The sequence below is a fragment of the Podarcis liolepis genome (assembly GCF_965112155.1).
Source record: "Podarcis liolepis genome assembly, chromosome: 6".
Taxonomy (NCBI): Eukaryota; Metazoa; Chordata; class Lepidosauria; order Squamata; family Lacertidae; genus Podarcis; species Podarcis liolepis.
Genome location: NC_139559.1, coordinates 15,522,443 through 15,536,577, shown reverse-complemented (window position 1 = coordinate 15,536,577; position 14,135 = coordinate 15,522,443). Strand labels below are relative to the sequence as shown.

The 14,135-nt window shown below is 44.9% G+C and overlaps 2 long non-coding RNA genes across 3 annotated transcripts in view; one reads left to right on the top strand and one right to left on the bottom strand.

Annotated features, from left to right (window-relative positions):
* LOC310709121 overlaps positions 1-14,135 on the top strand; it is a 128,819-nt gene that overhangs the window by 88,953 nt on the left and 25,731 nt on the right. The gene's annotated exons all lie outside the window — the stretch shown is intronic.
* The window catches only part of LOC310709162, a 71,740-nt gene that overhangs the window by 48,671 nt on the left and 8,934 nt on the right, over positions 1-14,135 (bottom strand). The window contains exons 1-3 of one of the 2 annotated variants that reach the window (XR_014527374.1): positions 12,169-12,284; positions 12,009-12,061; positions 9,777-9,823 (exon numbers count right to left, since the gene is read on the bottom strand). This is a non-coding gene — a long non-coding RNA (uncharacterized lncRNA). Of the gene's footprint in view, positions 1-9,776; positions 9,824-12,008; positions 12,062-12,168; positions 12,285-14,135 lie in introns of those variants that run through there. The other variant, XR_014527373.1, reaches the window with a different exon arrangement.

Genomic DNA, 14,135 nt, shown 5'->3' with positions numbered 1-14,135 from the left:
GAGAAGGGGCCGACAGAGGACGAGATGGTTGGACAGTGTTCTCGAAGCTACCAGCATGAGATTGACCAAACTGTGGGAGGCAGTGGAAGACAGGAGTGCCTGGTGTGCTCTGGTCCATGGGGTCACAAAGAGTTGGTCACGAAGAGCAACATGCTATTGATTGGTCTCTTACCACCACCACACCACCACCACCACCTTTAGTAACACACTGGGATGCTCGTAAAATAACACAACAATGCAATCTTATTTTTTAAACATACAGTAAAATCAAATGCAGCATTAGAACAACAGATCAGATCACACTGCTGTATTGTTATATACAGTATTGTATATACTGTATTGTTATATTGTTATATAATTAAATAGTTATTGCTAAGCAAAAAAAGAAAGATTTGCATAAATACATGAAAGATAGAGCTATCAAGAGTGAATAGCTAAAGAGAACATCAGAGTTCAGAGGCAGTGTACCTCTTGAATGCCATGTTAATGCTATTCCAGCTAATGCTGTTATAGGCTGCATCAACAGAAGTAGTGTCCAGATCAAGGGAAGTAATAGTACCACTCTATTCTGCCTTGGTCAGACACCACCTGGAATACTGTGTGCAATTCTGAGCATCACAGCTTAAGAAGAATGTTGACAAGCTGGGACATGTGCAAAGAAGAGCAAACAAGATGATCAAGGGTCTGGAAACCAAGCCTTGTGAGGAACGGTTGAAGGAGTTGGGTATGTTTAACCTGGAAAAGAGGAGACTGAGAGGAGGTGTGATAGCTATTTTCAAATATCTCAAAGGCTGCTACATGGAAGATGGAGCAAGCTTGTTTTCTCCTGCTCTGGAGCATAGGACTCGAGGCAATGGCTTCAAGTTACAAGAAAGGAGATCCGACTAAACATCATGAAGAACTTTCCAACAGTAATAGCTGTTCAACAGTGGAGTGGTCTCCCTCAGGAGGCTGTGGACTCTCCTTCCTTGGAGGTTTTTAGCAGAGGTTGGGTGGCCATCTCTCATGGATGCTTTAGCTGAGATTCCTGCATTGTAGGGCGTTGGACGAGATGAATCCAACTCCATGATTCTATGATTCTATTTGCTAGTGGCACCTGGTTGGTGGACCCAGAATGCAAGATTAATTCAGCATATGGTGTAATCCAGTATCATAGAATTGTAGAGGTGGAGGGGCTCCTGTAGGGCATCTAGTCTGACCCCCTCAATCACTGCTACAGCATCCATCCATCCCCAAAAGGTGGCTGTCCAGCCTCTGCTTCAAGGGAGAGCCTACTACCCCAGCAGATTGTTTGTTCCTTTGTCACACTGCTCTGATAAAAGGCTCCTCATAAGGTTCATTAAAATCTACCTTCCTGTTACTTAAGCCTGCTTTCTGGGGCCGCTGAGAAGGAGTCTTTGTCTCAAGCCTTTGGGGATTTAAGGAATGTTATCATATGCTACAGAGAGAGGGTGGGGGCACAGACACACAGAGAAAGAGAGTCTTCACCTCTCCTTGCTAAACATAGCCAGTTCCTTCAACCTTCCCTAGGGCATGTATATTGTTCTGTGATAATCATTGGCCCACACAGCAATTTCCACATCCCCAAAGCTGCAGGCTAGAAGTACTGAAAAAGAAGCTGGCTGGATTGCTTGGACCCAAAATCAAGCCCAATGATATGCAAACACCCTCTGTGCACAAAATATTGCACATACGGTAGACAAAGTCCAAGAACTGTGTCTCAAGGATCCCAATTAAAATACTCCAGGGAAGAATCCAAACTGGAGATTGTTCAGAAGCTGTCACCTTCCTTTCCAACCACTGCCTCTGCATTTGCGATAAGAGCTCCTCAGAACAGCAGCAGCAGAACTGGAGAGGCTGCGAGTGGGTGGCCTATTTTAAGAACTGTTGTCAGTTATAAGGCAGACAGAAAAACAGCTGAGTTGCTTTGGAATGAACTTTTGTGACTCACAACACTAACTGCAGGTGGGGGACGGGACGGGACTGAACCAGCACCAAAATCAGTCAGCCAGCAGCCAACCTATCAGAGCAAGCAATTGAAAGAGGTAAAACCCTCTTTGGAGACAGTCCCAGAAAGCTTAGAGGACACATCCGTCAGGAAGCTAGACAAGAATTTTGTTGTTTCTCTTAAACACAAACAGAACAGCAGTAGGAAACGCCTGACTCCGCCCAGATACAACCAAGTCCAGTGCCATCTAGTGACAAAACATTATTATGACACTATCCACATAGAGACAAGAGGGAGGGAGGGAGGGAGGGAGGCGATCTCTGTGGTTCCAATATAGCTTTAAGAGGCCCAGCGGCATGCAAAGCAGGAGGTTCAGTCCTTGGACCCTGTTGTTGCAAAGGGATCTGGTAGCAGCAGAAGCCAAAGGCTGGAGATGCTACAGAGTTGTCCATGCCTAAGGGGACAGCACTGGGACAGATGGGCCAATGGTCTGGCCTGGCATAACACAACTTCCTGCACTACTCCAAGGATGGAATTGGGATGTGACAAACAGCTGTAAACCGGAGAGAAGGCAATTCCAAGTGGGAAAGCTATGGCAGGTGCCAAATTCTTCCTGCACACAAGCTATCTGTTCTAGCTCTACGGTACACAAAATCTGCCTGGGGTGAAGGGAGGGCAGGAAGAAAGAAAAACACGTGCTTTGCCTAGAAGCTGCTGACAGTTTGAGACCTCTTGACCAAGAGTCATCTGGTAATAGGAGCATGTTCGCTTTGTACCAAGCTGGGTTTGGCTCACGTCTTGGGCTTGGGCCTATCTGTTGAATAAAACTGCATTTGTTGAATAATCTTTCCATGATGCAAGAGCTCTTGCACCTGATTGTACCCTTTGGAATCCCCACCACCACCACTTTCTCCTATCTGGCTGTTTAATGTGAGTGGGCTCCCCCCCCCCTTCCCCTTATATAACATTGTTTCCTGGAATCTCTTCTTTGATAAATACATCACATTACCGCTGGCCTCTCCGAAGAAAGAAATACTCAATGCAACCCATTATCAGAGCTGAAAAACACTCGTGAAAATTAGCCAGAGTTATTTGTGTTTCCTGCCAATGCCGTTCCGTGATGGGGTGTTCTTTCCCCCTTCTTCTCTGAGTTTCACACAAAGGCCAGTCTTCAAGGATTATCTATCAACAGGCACCTCTTTGTTTTTCATAAGGGCTTAGCTGTAACGCCGAGTTGCGAACAGGAGCACTGAAGGAGAAGGTGATATTGTTGGGGTTACGGTGGCAGCGAAATCCTGGATTATACAGAAGCAAAATATGTTTGCTGCTGGCAGGTGCCAAGGAAGGCTGATTCCCCCCGACACCAGGGCTGCTTAGATTTCTACAGTCAAGCCTGCGTCTCATGTTTAGGTGGCAGGTTCAGCTTTTATAGAGATATTTCCTGTCAGATAATAAAGGCCTGTTTCCGTGTGTTGATAAGGGTGTCCCTTGTTTCGTATCCCTCAAGCTTGGAGAGATGCCAAGGAATAGAGGAAATGCAGAGGTGGACATCGGTGTGATAAAATACCCTATATGGAGTGGCCGGATGTTCTGCTTTGGAGAACGGTCCTCTGTTTGCAGGAGTCCTCACGTCAAGGCACAAATGGTGGCTGAAGTGAGACCTTGTCAACATATAACTCCTGTGCTCAGAGACCTGCCCTGGTTGCCAATTTGCTACAGGGCCAAGTTCAAAGTGTAACTATTAGTATACAAAGCCCTTTATGGCTCGGGAACAGCTTACTTGTGGGACTATCTTACCCCATACAATGTTCCACATTTGTAAGAAATCAGTCATTTGCGTGTTCAGACCCAGAAACCTCCCCCCTAAACAAATTCACACTTGACTCAAAATTTTGGTTTTGGTTTTTGGCAGAATTTAGGCCACAACTTTGTTGACTACAGAAGGTGACTGGTTGTATAGGCTCTGGTTCGACTAGCTCCCTGCCATGCAGGTCGCTCTCACCCAGGGTTCCAGCATAGGTCAGCCAAGGGTGAACACCTGGATAAGCGGAAAGCTGGGAACGGGCTAACTCCACCACCCAAATGTCCCCCTGGACTCAGGCACGGGCACAACCCCCTCTCAGGGGTTGACCAAACCATAAGGTCTCTGGATTCCTTTAATAGAATACCCTTCACATAGGGATGGCGAGAGCATTCTCCCATCCCTATCACCTGAACCAGAGCCTATCAGCAACCTTACAAGTTGTGACTATTTGCTACGTGGCAGGTGAAACCCAAATGGCAACAGCCATTCAGCCAAGTGGGGAAAATTCCTGCCTTGCCCTTGTCCCAATGACAGATGACACATGACGGCATAGCAAGGTCAAGTGCAAAGCCTTAAAAGTAGGGAGAGGTGGGCGGGTGTTCTGAATTGACATCAGACAGGCACCTTTGCTGTATTCTTTTTGATGCCTCCTAAAAATGCTTTTGTTCATGAAAGCCTATCCAGGCATGCAGTGTGTGTGTGTGTGTGTGTGTGTGTGTGTGTTTCCCCCATACGGTGCTGTAAGTTTTGGGGGGTTTTTTAATATTGAAACTTATCAGCATGCAATGCAATAAAAAGCAAACTAATCTAAATGGAAAAATACAAAAGAAAACAAAAGAGAGAGAAAAGGAGAAGAAACACAAAGCACTCTATCAGAGGTAGAACTTAACCCTTGTCTCACATGAAAGGCGATGGGCGCTCCCTGCTCTCACCTGGGAGACTTCCCTTCCCTGCCTCTCACACAGAGCCTTCCACCAGCCAGCCATCACCTTCCTGTGTGTACCCTCATTAACCCAGAATAGAGGGCATCAAAAAACAAAACATTAAGGAAGAGGAAAGTGAATAGAAAAAGAAAGAAAAAGAGGAAACACAGGAAATAAAGATCATACAAAGACCCCGCTCCGAAGGAGGATTGCCTGTAGTCGTTTTTAACTTCTTCTTTTTTATTGATAATGTTATTGTTTTGTTCTTTTTGTAAACCACTTTGAGGCTTCATTGCAAACAAGCTGTATATAAATCTTGTGGGACAAGTAACATCATTTGTACTCCACACACCAGCAGAAGGAGCCTGCTGGATACGGAGTAAATTGTAATGCGTGTGCATCGTTAATGTTATGTACTGAAGTTCTCATCCTGGGCCAGCAGGGGGATCCTGTAGATAGTTATGCAAATAAAGGATCGAAAGTGATGTTCAGTGATTGGATAGTTTTAGAAAGTTACATTGTTCTGGAGCTCTATATAAGCAGGCTGGCTGAACCCTTAGTTCAGTTCTGTTCTGGCCTCTGAATAAACAAGAGCTGTTTGAAGAATTGCTGTGTCGTCTGATATGTTCACCCACAACTTAACAGTAGCCAACCCAACACAGCCTTCCTTGCTTTTGTCGAAACCCTCTGCGAGAGAGGCCTCAGAGACTCATTACTGATCATCGTTTATCACTTTCTATGATCCTCAGATAAGAGATGATTGCTGAGTTGTTTGCACAGGCTTGTAAGAAGGTGCAGAGGAACCCGTAATTTTAAATGCAAATAAGCAACTGCATAGAGCTCTTCAATAACCATCCGTGCTCCAGTGTGGTGTGAAGCCAAAAAATCGGCCACAGATAGGAGCAACTTGCTCTTCCGTCTCCATTTTGTAGAATCTACCCTCTTGAGAAGTCTATAGGGGATCCCACCCCCGCTTTTCATCCCAACCACTGTGCTCCCCACTGCCGCTTATTACGTGGCAGCCGTGAGCAGGCCCCGCAGGTGGAGAAGCGGAAAGATTCGGCAATGATTTGAACCGACATGTTAGCCTTGGAACATGTGCTGGCAGGCCGAGCCCGGGATAACAATCAGAGGCAACGCTCAATAGCTGGCTCTGCTTAAGACCCCAAGAAGGCATGTGGAAGAGTCACAGAGATTGCAGTCAATTGCTTGGGAGCAGCAAGATTTGGAGGGGTGTTGGAGGTGACCCTAGAGATGTGCACAAGGTCTGAGAAGGCTGTGTCAAGGATGGCCAAATCAGCATATTTCTGGTTCATGTAGCTTTGCATGTGTTCACCCATAATAAGTCCTATTTCCACAATCTTTGATTGTTTATTTTTAAGTCTGCGTAATAGGGACGCGGGTGGTGCTGTGGGTTAAACCACAGAGCCTAGCGCTTGCCGATTAGAAGCTCGGCGGTTCGAATCCCCGTGATAGGGTGAGCTCCTGTTGCTCAGTCCCTGCTCCTGCCAACCTAGCAGTTCGAAAGCACGTCAAAGTGCAAGTAGATAAATAGGTACCACTCCAGCGGGAAGGTAAACGGTGCTTCCGTGCTCTGCTCTGGTTCGCCAGAAGCGGCTTATTCATGCTAGCCACACGACCCGGAAGCTGTACGCCGGCTCCCTTGGCCAATAAAGCGAGATGAGCACCGCAACCCCAGAGTCAGCCATGACTGGACCTAATGGTCAGGGGTCCCTTTACCTTTACCTTTAAGTCTGCGTAAAGATTTGCATTTAAAACATGCTACTCCAAATTATACTTTTTTGACCTGAGAGCTGTGCTGAAACATTTGGGAAGTCCAAAAGCTGGTGTATGTATAATCAGATCCTACTGGCATATTAAATCCAGGGTGTGTGGATCAGAGCAATTTATATTGTGAATTTATGAGGACTGCATTCGTCAAAGATCCCAAGTTATGTCCCCAACATCCCTTGTGAGTGATTTCAGCTGCACCGTTCTGATCATCTGCTGTAACCGCTTGTGGAAGCAGAAGCTGTGGGGTCACTCAGCTGAGTTAAGTGGTTCTTGGGACCTGCCTGCAGCTGCTGCCCAGGAGACCTCCATCTCCCCACACCTGCTGGACCTGTGGCCTCTACTGGACCTCCAGACCAGGACTTGCCTGCAGCTGTGCAAATAGGGCAAGGACCAGGACCCTGGGCAGGCAGGCAGCACTGGAAACATCTGCTGCCCCATCTAGGCATGCACCAGTTGCTGGGGCAGCTCTATAAAGTCTCCCTGCCCTGGGGGTGAGGCTGCCCCCAAATGGGAAACACCAAGGGGCATCATCCTTTTCAGGGTGGCACTTCTGCTCCCTTGTGCTAAATTTTTAGTTTTAATGGGGATAGAGTTTTAACTTGTGGGGGTGTTGTTTACATTGTTCTTAAGTATTACATGTTAATTTATATTTTGTATTAGTATTTTTGGCTTTATACAGCTGATTAATATTCTACAGACTTTTAAATGTGTTTGTGGGAGGGGGGTCTTACTATTTGGTTGTTTTATTTGCTGGTATTTTTATCCTCTGAAGTGGTATATAAATATCATCATCATCATCATCTCTATATGATGAATAAATTTTAAAACAATGCCAAGGAGACATTATAGAATCGTAGAGTTGGAAGGGACCCCAAGGGTCATCTAGTCCAACCCCCTGCAATGCAGGAATCTCAGCTAAAGCATCCATGACAGAGGACCATCCAACCTCTGCTTAAAAACCTCCACAACCTCCCAAGGGAGACTGTTCCACTGTTGAACAGCTCTTAATGCCAGCAAGTTTTTTCCTGATGTTTAGTCAGAATCTCCTTTATTGTAACCTGAAGCCATTGGTTTGGGTCCTACCCATCCTATTCATCCAGCTGAGAAGGCTTGTCAGAACAAAAAAGTCAGAAATCAAATCGTTATAACAAAAGAAAACCGCTATGGAAAATCGCTTGATTTTTTATTTTGCTCTCCAGCGCCATCTGGTGTTGCATGTTTATAACACATTCAAAATGCTGGGTTTTTTTTATTAATGTAGCTGAGTCCCCAGTTGGCTCTAGGATTCCAGGATTGGCCAAACACCGGAATACTTGCAAAAGGAAACACATAGCTGACAATCAAAACCATGTGCCATGCCAATAAAAGACATGGAACCAAGCAGCAGAAGCAAATAACGCCATGATGTCATAATACAGGGTGTTCCTATACCCACTCTGGGATTTATATGAAGGGCAGGATATAAGTTTAAATAAATCATGGAAGAGGAGAACTCAGTGCTGCAATGCTGTTTTTGTGCCAGTCCGGTGGCTTCCATTAGACGGAGGTTAATTGGGAGAGGGGAAGGGAGGAGGGCAGACACACACACACACACACACCGAGTGTCTGTTGTATAATTTGCAGCCAGCAGCTTCTGGGCTGAAGCCTGCAAGCCGCATGCCAAGTTTTCTTCTTCTTTGTTGTTGTTAAATGGACTCTTCCCCACCTGAAGACTCAAGCTCTCCACGTGCCACCCGGAAAAGTCAGGCAAATCTCTAGGTAAGACCTAGAGGTCTGGCAACCCTATCTTCCACCCCATTGGACCATGTCAGATCCCCTGCCTGGAATGGCTGGTGGGAGAATTGGAAGCAACTCAAGGGATTATCTGGGTCCTACTCCTGGCCTTCTGAGATGGGCATGGGAAGGAATGATGCTATTCCTTTCTTTCTTGCCCACCTAAAATTATATTTTGCCCCTTCTGTGCACCCCCATAGGCCCCCCTCCCCCGGTGACACTGCTGCTTCAAAGGCAGCTTATATCCTGAATTTAGAATTACACAGTTTTTCTCCGACTGAGGCAATTTATGATGGTAAACATGTACTTGCTTAGTTGTGAATGAATGTGTAGCATAAGGTTAATATTGCATGTTATCTTTAGCAGGGCACGCCGTTGGTGTCCCGAAAAACGTCTCTCTCTCTGTGACTCCCTCATGGAAGAACCTACGTAGTTTCTGTTGTCCAGCTCTGGAGGGTACAGGATTCGTCCCCAGGGACACAACAGTGGCTACTTCCCTGCAATGTGATGCCATGCCTTGTGGGAGGCCTCATTATGGATGGGGGGGGGCTGTGCGGAGTCAAAAAAGCAAGGAATTGATTCCAGATCTCCAGCTATATTTACTAAACCAACAAACAAGCAAACAAAGGCTTTCCCCTTCGTGATACATTTCTTAAATTATAGGTTTACTGCTTCCTGGCAGGCTAATAAAGTCTAGATGAATGATGAGAGAGTCTGCTGTGAGAATGAGTAAACATCTCCTACTGTCTGGGGAATGTAAGATGACTACTGTCTTATCCTTTGTTACAGGTTGTTAAGATAAAATTGCCCTATATATCACCGCTGCTGTCAATGAAATTAGAAAGAGCAAGCTACCTCCCAGCTCCCAGCGCGCGCTCTCTCTCTCTTCCTCCAGTACAAAAGAAAAACAAGGTACGCACATAGACACAAAACACCAACGTGATTGTCTTAGGCCTTGTTCTCCCAAGCAGCCAACAATACAGTAAAATGCACTGGCCATGAGTCTGACCTTACAGAGGACAGTTGTCTACCTGAAGGCTGCGCTCAGTTTGAAGGGCTGCTTGGTCCAAGTCCAATTTAAAGAAGAAGACCCACTGGACTGGATTGCAGAGGCATTTAAGTTGTTCATCAGTATCAAACAGGACAACAGACTGAGCAGGCACACAGAATTCTACACACTACTTATTTCTAACTTCTGCAGATAAGAATTAGCACAAGAATATAGTATGTAACTATATTGCCTTCTTTGGGGTGGGGCATTTCCTCCTTTGTGGCAATGCACAAGTAGCTAAATCCTATAGTAAGCTCATTTCTCACCCATCTCGCTTTAAAATGCACTTGGAGACTCGTGTATTGGAATGCTTCCACATGCAAAATAAAAATCCTTTCACAATCTTGTTAGGAAGGAGAAGGATTCTAGCCTAACCTTATTCCTGATTTGCCACCATCAAATCCCCACCTAATCTTGAAGCTCAGTGGATGGGTCATTCACATTCTCTCAGTCTTACCTACTTCACAAGGCCATTGTGGGGTGGTAGGATATGGGGGAGGAAAGAGGGCCATGTCCATTGTCTTGAATGTCTTGCAGGAAATATCAGACATAGCCATTACCGCAAAACAATATGTGACAGCAGACTTGTGGTGGTCAACATTTGACAATATTAAATGTTTCATCAGTAAGTATTTGACAATACAACAATGCCCTACTACCTTTAGAGCAAGAAGAGTACATCTCCATGCATGCTAGTTTCATTATATAAAACCAACAGCATAATAATAGAGCCAAGATCTAAACTCCATCTGCATGTATACTCAATGCCCAAACAAACACAGGGGCAGAATCAATTGTAAGTCATATTATAGCAATGATTTGCTTACTTTTGGTTGGATGTACAACAGCAGGGATCATTTGGTTAGTAACCTAAGGGTTAATAATTCTGTTGACAGACAGCCAATGAAGGGATGAAGTATTTTATAGCAGCCTGTCAGAATTGCAAGAGCCTTGCTGAGGTAGCATGTGCTCTGGTCATCTGCGTTGTCTGAAGGAGTTTTCCTCTGAATGTGTCTTCTTTCCGCATGCGAGGCCTGACTACTAAGAAAGTGAAAACTTCTCTTGTTTATTTCTCCTCATATTATATGCTGTTTTTGCTCCGTTTATCCAGCGAAGTGTCATCAGGATTTCTTTCCTTTTGCACTCCATCTGTTATTTAAGTGACTTTGCTAACAACTTTCCTGCATTTTTCAGTGGATGATACATGGTTGTTCAGGTGCAGTTACAAAGTACATTTGGAAATCCTTCCTGGCATAAAGAATCAGAGCTTGAGAGACAAACCAGATATGATGTTGGAGCTTCGTGCTTTGTTGTCCAAAAGTGAGCCAAAGGCAAGTATGATTATGACCAAACTCTTTACCCGCACATCACTTCCTTGCTGCACCTCACACACTTACACTGAACCTGCTATTAGCTGGAGGGAGCAGGAGGGCAAGGAAGAGTAGTCCGCGTATTGGGCCTATATGCTCTCTCCTCCACAGCTAATAGCAATTTTCATGGGGTGATTTTCATTGGAGAATCATTGTGAGGGACAGGCTTGATGTCAGCATACAGGAAACTTAGGCTGTCCATGGGCTCCCCCTGTAAACAATGCCCAAGTCCAGGAGCTGCCATTTTAATTTCCTGCAATGCTCCCAACATTGCACTACTCAAGGGCATTGTGGGAAATGTTTAAATGCCAGCTCCCTGACCCAGCTAACTTGCCAATGTTATCCACTGAATGCCACCACCATTAAACAACCAGAAGGGACCCACTGATGTAGGAAGGAGGCCACAAGAGGACACTTTGCCAAGGACTTCACTTGATCCTAGAGCCTGTCCTAGCAAAGCGAAAGAGTTATGCTCCATTCACATCCTATGCCTCCGAACCAAATAGTGCCTCCAGCAGACATCACATGTTTCAGTCATGGAACTCTTACATCATATTCAATGTTCCCCCAAATTTGCTTGTTTCCATCTTCCTGATTCATATTGTGTCAGATTATATGCCATTGTTTTAAATTGTCACTACCTTGGTAAAAAGATAAGGTAAAAGGTAAAAGGACCCCTGGATGGTAAAGTCCAGTCAAAGGCGACTATGGGGTTGCGGCATGCATCTCACTTTCAGGCCGAGGGAGCCGACGTTTGTCCACAGACAGCTTTCCGGGTTATGTGGCCAGCATGATTAAATCGTTTCTGGCACAGCGGGACACTGTGACAGAAACCAGAGCACACAGAAATGCCATTTACCTTCCCGCCGCAGCGGTACCTATTTATCTACTTGCACTGGTGTGCTTTCAAACTGCTAGGTTGGCAGAAGCTAGGACAGAGCAGCAAGAGCTCACCCCGTCATGGGGATTCGAACCACCAACCTTCTGATCGACAAGCCCAAGAGGCTCAGTGGTTTAGACCTTGGTAAAAAGGTAAGGTAAAGGACCCCTGGGTAGTTACGGTAAGTCCAATGGAATTTGACTATGGGGTGTGGCACTCATCTCCACTATCAGGCCAAGGGAGCTGGCATTTGTCTGGAGACAGCTTTCTGGTGGCCAGCATAACCTCTGGCGAGTGAGATACCATGATGAGTGCCAGAGTGCAGGAAAATGCCGTTTACCTTCCTGCCGCAGCGGTACCTATTTATTTACTCACAGTACCTATTTATCTCCTATTTATCTACTCAGCACCTTGACTGCCCTGGCAAAAATGCAACATATAAATGTACCAAAATAAAGAGTAAACCTGTATCAAGAAGGCTCCTGGGCACTTCTTCCATAGGCTCAGCCTCAATGTGGCTGGAAAAAAACAACATTTCAGAATATATATATTGTTTTGAAGCAGAACATTTTCTCCTCCACATTTCTTTTATGCCCAAGAAGTATTCTGAATATTTCCGCAATACCTCGTGTCAGAGTAAACACATGGCATTTGTTTTTGAAAAGTGAGGTTAGCAACATTCCCGAGCACTTTTAATTACACTCCCGAGCCAAAAGGTCTCTGCTCACAGTGACCCAAGAGGTGTTTGTGCTTCTCTCAGAACTTTTCAGTTGATCAGCCAAGAATATAACGCCAACAAAGTTAATGTGTTACTGTTTCTATGGAGGAGCTATTCACTGGCAGGGACGGGACAACAGCGTGAAAATAAGGAGAAGGAACTGATCTAAGAGGTTGATTTGGCAGACAGCTGTAAATAAATAAATCAAAGATGTTTCCACCTCTGCAGAACTCACTTAATTTTTCAAAATCTGAAGGCATGGCTTACAACCTCATAAACTTATTTAGATCCAAATTTGGTAAATGAATGCCAGTCTAGTAGTCACAGAGAACATCAGCTGACATGCATACTGACTTAGAACCCAAATATCTGAGGGACTGCCTCCTTCTCTAGAGACACTCTCCGATGTTAATATCAGTAGAGAGGGCCCTCTTGGTAGATCCACTGCCCTCAAACTTTGGGGAGGGTGGCCTGGAAGAGGGCATTCTCTGTAGCAGCCAAAACTTGTGGAGTTCCTTCCCAACAAATGCTGAAAACCCGCCACTTGGTTTTCAGGACCCATCCTACTTCTTTGATTGCAATTTGCTTCAGTTGTTTTTAATACTGAATTTTAAACTGTTGTAACTCAGCCTGCAACCTGCTGATGAAGGGCAGGTAATAAATTTAACAGCAGCAACAAACCATGGGCTCAGCAAACCATGGTGTTGGAATAGTGATACGCGCATGTTTTTTCCACATCAGAAGATTAGGGCCTCTTTCCGTAAGTTCTTTTTTGTGCAGTCTACTAGCACTAAGATGGAGCACAATTCATCTGCACTTCTTCACTTCCCCAAATCAATGTAATGTACAAAACCACCCAGCAACATTGGGAGAATCTGGTTGTGAGCCAATGGGCTTGTTTGCCAACTTCGAAGGGGTGATGAAAAAAGAAAGGCACAAAAAATTATAGAACACTTCACACACACATAAAGAATAACATCATCACAACCATTAAGCAACAAAATCTGCTTTTGAAAGAGACCTGCCCAAGCTTGACTTGCAAATGCTTCAATATATGTACATTTTAAAAGACTTAGTGGTTTGATATTGTATTTTATGTGACATTTATATTTTAAATGCACTTCATTAGGAGTTGTAATGGAACTGTACTAGTGCTAGGTTCATCACTTGGGGAATTATAGGAAGGAAGGAAGGAAGGAAGGAAGGAAGGAAGGAAGGAAGGAAGGAAGGAAGGAAGGAAGGAAGGAAGGAAGGAAGGAAGGAAGGAAGGATTATGACAAATTGATTTCTACAAACTCCAACTTCTTCCAAAAGTTCAGGCTAGAGAGTCTGTCTGCCTGCCTCTCCATCTTACACAGAAACACTCTCTCACACACTGCAAGTTGAATCTGGTCAAGAAACAAATGGAAAAGTGCGACCTGACCACAAAAGTTTTTCCTTATAAGCAAGACCCTTTCATAGAATATAATTGGATGCACATTTTTATTCAGTTTGTGGAATGTTAAAAACTAGCAGATTGACTGACCAGCTTTCTGTTGCTTGGGGGCTATTCAGTGCATCTGTATCTCTCTCTCTCTCTCTCTCTCTCTCTCTCTCTTGCTTGGGGGCTATTCAGTGCATCTGTATCTCTCTCTCTATCTCTCTCTCTCTCTCTCTCTCTCTCTCTCTCTCTCTCTCTCTCTCTGTGTGTGTGTGTGTGTGTCCCTCCCTCTCCCCTGAATTTGATTTAATGTATGTTTAACAGTTCCATGTCACTCACATGCACATTCCGTCAAGAACAACAACAAAAAGTTTATGCTTTCTCCTACTTCAGAACCAGCCTGTACTGAGGAACAAGCCCAGGCTCAGAAGTGCAAAACAAATTGAACCAGTTT